The sequence below is a fragment of the Schistocerca piceifrons genome, chromosome 6, assembly GCF_021461385.2.
Source record: "Schistocerca piceifrons isolate TAMUIC-IGC-003096 chromosome 6, iqSchPice1.1, whole genome shotgun sequence".
NCBI lineage: Eukaryota > Metazoa > Arthropoda > Insecta > Orthoptera > Acrididae > Schistocerca > Schistocerca piceifrons.
Genome location: NC_060143.1, coordinates 275,091,981 through 275,100,575, shown reverse-complemented (window position 1 = coordinate 275,100,575; position 8,595 = coordinate 275,091,981). Strand labels below are relative to the sequence as shown.

The 8,595-nt window shown below is 39.7% G+C and overlaps 1 protein-coding gene across 3 annotated transcripts in view; it reads left to right on the top strand.

Annotated features, from left to right (window-relative positions):
* The first annotated feature begins 1,898 nt into the window (after window positions 1-1,898).
* LOC124803100 overlaps window positions 1,899-8,595 on the top strand; it is a 123,262-nt gene continuing 116,565 nt past the window's right edge. For 2 of the 3 annotated variants that reach the window (XM_047264255.1, XM_047264257.1), the window contains exon 1: window positions 1,899-2,026. The gene's annotated coding sequence lies outside the window, so the exon portion shown is untranslated. The other variant, XM_047264256.1, reaches the window with a different exon arrangement.

Genomic DNA, 8,595 nt, shown 5'->3' with positions numbered 1-8,595 from the left:
CATCAAAAGTCTGACAGATAATCAACCAGCATTTAAAAACAAATCGAATTTCTCTGTGACAACTCCTTCTACTTAACAGATGAATTTTTAAATGTGAATTGTTAATTCTACAATTAATAAAAAACTGTAAAGAATCCTTTTGTAAACTGACAGTTTCCACATCATTACAAAGTGTTGTATTGATGATATGTGGAACAACTATTAACCTAATCAGTAGATAAATGATTATTAAGGAAGCAGTGCGGATAATCAAAGATCTTGCTAGTGATGGATTGTTTTACATTAAGCTTATTAGCTCTTCTTTCTAGGTTTCTCTGTTGCAAATTTGAAAATAGCGTCATACAAATCGATACCTTTAGCAACACTATTTTAAGCTGACAAAACTTGACAGTCGCGTTGAGTCATAGTGGATGGGAATACTTATTTACTAGTACTGCATAACTAAAAAATTTAAAACCGTTCTGAAATGGTGCCTCATCCAAGAACGTGCTATAGCAGTTACATTATTTAACATTTATTATAGGGTATATCAAACAATTATGTATTACAGGCAACTGAAGATAATCCACAAATAACAGAAGCGAAACGCCTATGGCGAAAAACAAACTAACAAACTGCCTTTCATTTCGTTGCGAAGACAGAATACACCTCCATGAAAATCATTATTATTGGTCAAATGTTTGAGAGAAGCGAAAACAATACTCGCTATAAATTACACAATGGATTTTTGTCCGAATTTTCACAGCCAAACAAAGATAGAGAAATGGACAAATGGAATATCAAATTCACCGATGTGAGGTAAATGTTAGAAATATTTAATTGTGTGAAAGTAGTAATGGTAATCACTGCAACTTAATATTCAAGGGATAATTGCAACATTTCACGAATAGCTGCAGCGAGCTATGTGAGTGAAGTGTGAAAATGTCCATTTCTTCAAGACATAGCCATTTTGCACATTACACTGGTAGCAAATTTAATTATTGAATGATTTCATTTGAACTACATCCAGAACGTTTCGAGAATAGAAGATGCGGATGAGATGTCAGTAGGGTCATGATTTCTGAACAAGTATGAAAATAAAAATAACTCGAAAAAGTGGGTCAAATGTTTTGTGATGATTTGTCTAAAAGTAAGATATGAAACAGATTAGAGAAACATTTGACATGCATTTTAATGATACTCGAAATCATGTACAACAAATGATGTTGCGAAATCTTTCTCTAATCTGTTTTATTTCTTACTTTTAGACATGTCATTCACAAAACACTTGATCGATTTTTTCCATTTTTTAAATTTTCAACTTTTGTTAAGACAGTCATGATGGGAATCAAACAGTTTCAGTTAAACAGTCCTAAATACAACCGTATCTTTTATATTAACACTGCAGACGAACACTTTTCCAAAACGTCATTTTATTGTTATATTAAAACATTTAATATTTTTGTTGATATTATTACTATCGTAGGCATCTGTTTTACGCTAAAATCGGCAATTTTTAATTACGGAACGTGAGGGAGGGGGGAGAAACAAACGGTGACCCCCGATCCTCCTCAACGACAGAGCCCAGGATCCGCGCGTGAAACAGATAGTAGACAGGATGTTGTAACTACATGGTCCGAAATGATTCCGCAAAAATTGAAGCAAGCCAATCACTGAAAGTAGACCGGGTCGAGAGAACCGTTAGTCGAACCTTTTCTGACGGTAGTAATCTTTACATTATGGCGCCCCACGGTACTCGTCATCTTGTACATCCGCTGAGCGCTCGAGAAACCGCGACCGCCTGCGCATGCTTCTTTTTTGCATGACTTGTCTCGCTGACCTGAACGGCCGCGCGTGGCCCGTGGTGCCATCTGTGGGCGCATTCTTAAACCACTCAGTCACGGGGAACCTTGAATCCCACTTGAGGCCACTCGCAAGGGGCATTAGTCGCGCGCAGGCAGCGGAGGCGAGAAGTTGCGTGTCAAGTGCTGCGGCAATTGTACAATGTGTTCGTCGTGGTTCTCTCTCGTGCGCAGTTGAACCAACGGTGAGTTCATCGTTAGAGTGAATACTAGTCTCATAACTGTTGCCAGCACTCCACGTTGCTTCGCCTACACACAATATCGATGAGAAAAACTGAACAATGCTTCAATAATGTGCGCGTAGAAGAGTCGAAGGCGTGCAATTGGTCAGTACACGTTGTGTTTTTAATGTGAAATGTTTTAATTGTGTGATGAGCCCCATGCACGAGATTGTTGTAAGGCGGAGGTTGGTGAGTGTTCGTCACAGCGCACCAGCGATATGATAACTGCAGTCAAATGTTTCGGCGAATGTTTTGCGTCCTGTGAAGCACGGTTAGTGACGTCTCTAAGGCGAGCGAGCCATTAATGCGCTGTAATCTGCTTTTGCGACACTAAATTTTCAACGAACACATTGAATGATATGTTTCTTCTCATTTGTTTCAGTTTCTCTCTCTCTCTCTCTCTCTCTCTCTCTCTCTCTCTCTCTCTCTCCTTGCAACAAGTAAGTGAGAGAGAGGGAAATACTCTTGCTGATATTTACGAGAGCGATTTAACATCTTATTCTCCATCTACTGCGGTATCAATGGTCAAACGCAGAGTATGAACTGTGGTTCTATTCCGCGCGTGATTCTGTTAAATCTCACACGCTGATGCCTGTGGGATGTCCAAGGCGACGCGTTGCGCCACCCGGCAAACTGCTAAGCGATAACTGTTGTCGTCAGTAACATCCTGCTGCAGCTTCGTTTGAACAGATCGTGTGATGTGCCAAGCCATTGTACGTCTTCAGTGAGACATCATTGCGTTTTAGTTAGCGTAAACAACACACAGATTATTTTTGATTTGCTAAATATCTAAAATGGACCTGTAGGCTGTAGTGCCGAGACCACAAAATTTCTGTTACACGATAAATCACACAAATCTAAAAATTGTAAATTCAAATAAGTCCTTAGGGATTACAGTTATGAATAACTTAAATTGGAACGATCGCGTAGATAATGTTGTGGTGAAAGCAAACCAGAGACTGCGATTCGTTGGCAGAACAATTTGAAACTGTAACAGTTCTTACTAAAGAGACTACTTATACTACGATTGTCTGTTCTCTTCTGGAGTATTGTTGTGTGTGTTGGGATCCGCATCAGGTAGGACTGGCGGAGGACATCGGAAAAGTCCAAAGAAGGACAGTTCGTTTTGTACCATCGCTAAATAGGGGAGAGAGTGCCAGGAACATGACACACTGCTTGGGGTGGCAATAATGCAGCAGGTTCTTCTCATAAAATTTCGGTCAACTTCCTCCTCATAGTGTGAAAATAATTATGTTGACACCCATCAACATACGGAGAAATGATCATCACAAAAATACAAGAGAAATCAGAGCTCGCAAAGAAAGATTTGTTCGTTTTTCCCGCGCTCTCTTCGAGAGTGGAACGGTAGCGAAATAGCTTGAAGTGGTTCAGTGAACCCTCTCTATCAGTACTTAATTGTGAATTGCAGAGTAATCATTTAGAAGTTGCGATAACAGTGCCGTATTTTGGGAAACGGGGTTAACTAAGTAATTTGTGTGAAAAATTATAGTTAAAAACTGTTCACACGAAAGCTGAGTAAGCCGTCAGTGTTGCTGTATTGTATAACGCGACAACCAGGTAAACATGTTGTCTAATATTTACGAGGTCGGCCCCATAAGCTTCTATTTCTTTTTCTTTTTCTTTTTTTGTTTTCCTTACCATTCCGCCTACGACGGTACATTGTTGACGTCGAATTATGTGAAATGGGAATAGAAATAACAAAGGGTTTGTGCCTATTACGAAATGAAATCCGAATGCAAGTAAAACACATCGCGGTACGCTAATATATGTTTCAAATTGAGCGCGTGCTTGGGTGATGAAGCGCCTCTTGGTTCTGATTTCGGTGCTTGAAAATACGAGTATAACAGTTTTATATCGAGCGTCACGCAGATAGTAATTACTGGAATCAAACAGTTACAGTTAAACGAAAATATATCTGTATCTTTTATGTTAATACTGCAAATGAAAACTTAAGTTCCTGAAGCATAATAATTACCTCTACCTGTTTGTTATTGTTTTGGATAAGCAAAATAATGCTTCTCAGTTTTCTTCAGTATTGATTCCCATTAACAGTTTTCCGTACACAAGATATTGTTTGCACTTGCCTTCAGTGAAGCTTCTCATGTTACAGACAATTAAGAGAGTGAGGTACCTTGAGATGGAGGTATAATACAATTTCCTTAACCACTTTAACTTTAAATAAAGCCACTGTGCCAGAGATTTTTAATTTTTTCCGATTATAGTGGTCAACTGTTACACAAATAGTGAATAATCAGCGCATGAAAATTCGTTTTAATTATGTTTGAAAGGGAAATGTTGACATCGAATTACCCACCGAGTTGGGTATGTTTACTTACGAACGCTTTGTTCACTGCAAATTCCGACTGCTCAATGGATAAGGCGCTTGTGAAGATCCATTGAACCAGGGCACTGTAGTGTGAAAATGCTGAAAATAAAAACTGGAAGCCATGAAGTGTCGATCCGCTCGTGGAGTCCGTAGGCCTACGACAAACATCTTAAGATTTGCAAATACATTTTAAATATTTTACAGTGGTCTACATACATAACTGTTGAGGTAACAGAATCGCGTGTTAAGACGTGTGAGGAATGCTGTTAGTATGTTGTTGTGATGCATGAGCGGCGATTGTATCCACACTGTTTCTCTCGTTTTGTTCGGTATTGGATAACATTATTGTTGCCAGTTTGTTGCACTGACCGACAGGGAAGGCGACAGCATTGTCCACGATTCGGCATATATATTAAGTTGAGGAGAAAATGGCAATTTTTGCAGAAACTATATTACAAAAATTTACTATCATTATTAATTCTATGAGGTATATAACTGTAAATACAAAAACAAGTCTAGTATATGTAATAGATGCAGTTATGAAATTGTCTTTTGTTTCATCGTCACTCGCACTGTAGTCCTCATCGTATAATCACAAAATTTGTTGTTGTATCTTAATATCCTTCAAGATTTACATCCATATCTCTCGTACTTCGTAAGGACTGTTGTGGTGGCACCTGTTGTATATTTAGCTGATATCTCCTAGGATTTACGCATTAACATCCTTTTTATCATATTGGTTAATTTTCGGATACACAACGCTACAAACGTTTACTTGTTATTCAAGCGTTTGAGTATAGTTTGATACACTTACACAAGTAAACATAGGTACCGTACACGAGGTCGTGCTGAAAAATAGTGCCTCTGATTTTTTATTGAAATTTCTTTAAAGCTTTTTAAAGAAAACAGACATTATTAACATCCTTATTCTGGCGACGAACACATTTGTCCCAACGAGAGACCGGTTTGTTGATATCGTCACTGTAGAATGTCTTAACGTTGTTGACGAAGCAACATGGTCCCCTCTGCTTGCACCACTTCACCACCAGCAGAGTTTTATAAACAGGTGAAAATCTGACAGGTCCAAGTAGGGACTGATGGTCGATGACTGATGACAACCGAAGGAGTCTGATTGTTGCAGGTGTCACTGCGCTCGTGTGTCGTATGGCTTTTTCATGCTGAATGAGAGGGTTCTCCATGTATGGACGAACTCTTCGAGCTCGAAACTCGATTACTGCACGCTGTTTCTCACGCACTCATATTGTTGGTGTTTCTCATGCACCGACATAGTTACGTTAGATGTACACACCACTATGTCGCACGCTACATTTCGGAGCCCTCTAATGGCATGTCACTGCAAATATATACACATGAAGAGTAACTATGTAGAATGTTAATAACGTTTGTTTTACGTAAAAAGCGTTAAGAGTTTTCACATAAAAAAGTTCAGAGGCATTACTTTTCAGCACACCCTTGTACGTTTATCTGTGAATTAGCTATTTTCTATCAAAGATAGTATTATTCAAATTTGACATACACACAGAAAAGTCGCCACTGTGGTTTGGAAAGTGGTAGTATCACCTGTAAGGCGAAAAGATTATCCACTACGAAATGGCGCAATGTGTTATACTTGGAACACGAGGAACATATAACCTTCCCACAATACAAATGTTGCGACAAAATGCTATACGTTTTCATAGAGACATTTTAGCAGATCTCATCTAGTTGGGAAGCCAAGGATTTTCTAGTATCTAAGACATATTCGATATGCTTGTTACGTAGTGAAATATGTGAAACACGTTCAAAACAAATCTAAATTATTGCATATTTTTTTAAAAAATTGTCACTTGATATTAACTCGAATGTGAACACAAATATGTTGTCTGATTCACCTGGCAGTCGTTGGGCTGAAAGGCTATGGTGAATCACGAGGTCAAACGCACAGTGTATTCTGACTCATCTCACACCACTTCTCCACCTCTTCTGCGTAATCAGTAAATACGCAATGTGGCTCTTGTCTATCGATCTACCGTAACAACACTTCCTAGGCCACGTAAACACTGTTCCATATCTTCCCGGAAAAATTTGTGGTTACCAGGAGTCGAACCCGTAACCACTGAATCATCAGCCAGGAGCATTAAACACTAACCACGAAGCTAATCGAAGCAGTTAGGCTCTTCGTTCTTAGACTTTGTTTTGAGCTGAACTTAAACTCTTTTTGCTGAGTAATTAAGACACCTACTCCCTGCTGGCAACTGTCATATGACTGCCTATATAGAAAATCCGAATCACCAGAACTGACCCCATCTGTAAACACCTTCCCAACAACGCTTAGCTGTCCTAAGAAACAGTTACAACGGCGCGCAGGCACTTACAAACACACTGAATGGCTCCGAGCTAGGTACGTCAGCACTTCCCAGTGAGCTGGCTTCCTCGAACCGTGAGCGACAGTCTGGTACTGCGATGATATAATCGTGGCAGTGTGTACATACTGTCCAGTGGCTGCAGTACAACAAAATTCAGGGTAGTGAAGAATGAAAAACAGTTAATAAAGTCAGTGGTAAATAGTACAGCACAAGAAATAACGCAGAAGGCCAAAAACTGCCTAGTGCAGATACGAAATGAAAGCCTGTCGACAGCAAACACTGCTAGCACGAAGGGAAGGAGCAAATTATGTAAAGAAACACCACTAACCACAGAAGATGCTTTATAAATAAAAGCGTAACGCGTCTGGTGTAATTCTTTTTAATCAGATTACAGTCGGCTCAAGACAGATAATCTATACTAACAGATTTTATAAAAAGCTTTAACGGAAAAATCATGTTGCATACAAGACAGATAACCTATACTAACAGATTTTATAAAAAGCTCTGACGGAAAAATCATGTTACATTCCACTCCATATACTGTATCCTTGTTAACTAAACGCCAAGATGGCGTGAGCTGGTTTCGATATGTTACTCTGAGTTTACAATCACACAGGGCTACAAACACAATTTTAAAATTTTCCGTTTTTCTGAATGCTCCGCAAGCCATTGCATAATGTGCGGAGGAAACAACATTGTACCAATATTAGCGAATTTCATTCCTATTCCATTCTCGAGCTGAGCAATGGGGAAATGCTTATATGCCGCTGTGCGCCCCCTAATCTCTCTTATCTTATTCTTACAGTTCCTAGGAGAGATATGCAAAGGTGACAGCAGAATTATCGCACAGTCTTCCTGGAAAAGCTGTTCTCTAAATTTACCCAACAGGATTCCTCGACAAGATTGTTAATCTTCCGCGTGGGTCGGTGGCACGCAGGTAAAGTGCCCGAGTACCTATTGAAACATCTTGGGTTTCTAGTATTTTTATCTTACACTTACCACTTCTCTCAACTCTGGCAGTGTCTCATAATGTGAAAAATTCCGAATTGCGCCATGTTTCGGCGTCCGTGTTAAACCGTAGGGCCCTCCATATAAATATGGGTAAAATTCAGAGGTAGGAGCAAGGCAACGGCGTATCACTGCGACGGGATGATGCCTTGTAAAGCAATCTGTTGCTCAAGCCAATCTTCAGATTGATGACGGCTTTACCTTGCCGTATATGTTTCTTCAGATGTGTTATATCTAGCGGCGCATCTCTTAATACCTCTGATTCCTGTTATAACACCTACTTGATGACTACAAACCCTGGAACAGTGTTCTGGAATGGGTCGCATTAACGTCTTTTCCGAGATTTCCTTTAGAAATTCACCACACTTCCCCAGAATGCTTCCAGCTAGTCGAAGTCTTCCCCACTACTGCTTGTAAGTGTTCACCTCGTTTCATTTCACTTCTTAGAATTACCTCTAAATGGTTCATGATGCGCCTTGCTGCAACGACAAAGTTATGTCAAGGCAGGAACATAGAATTAGTCACTGACTTGCCAGACGTAAAACTACAGGAAAGTTTTCGTTTCTGAATTTATTAACCCTCTGTTTGTCGGTGTTGCCCGCAAGCAACGCCAAAATTGCAGACTGTTATCTGCATCGCATTTAAAGTTTCGTCTTTCAATCGGCAATGGTACTAGCAAGCTGTTATTAAGTTCTCATATACAGCGATAATCTGTTGTCTCTGGTGAAGTTTCTGACTAGTGAGCAACTTTAGCAGCTACTGTGCATGGTTATGTGAGCGTCAATTACCGGTGCAACAGTGTCTTCCTTGTT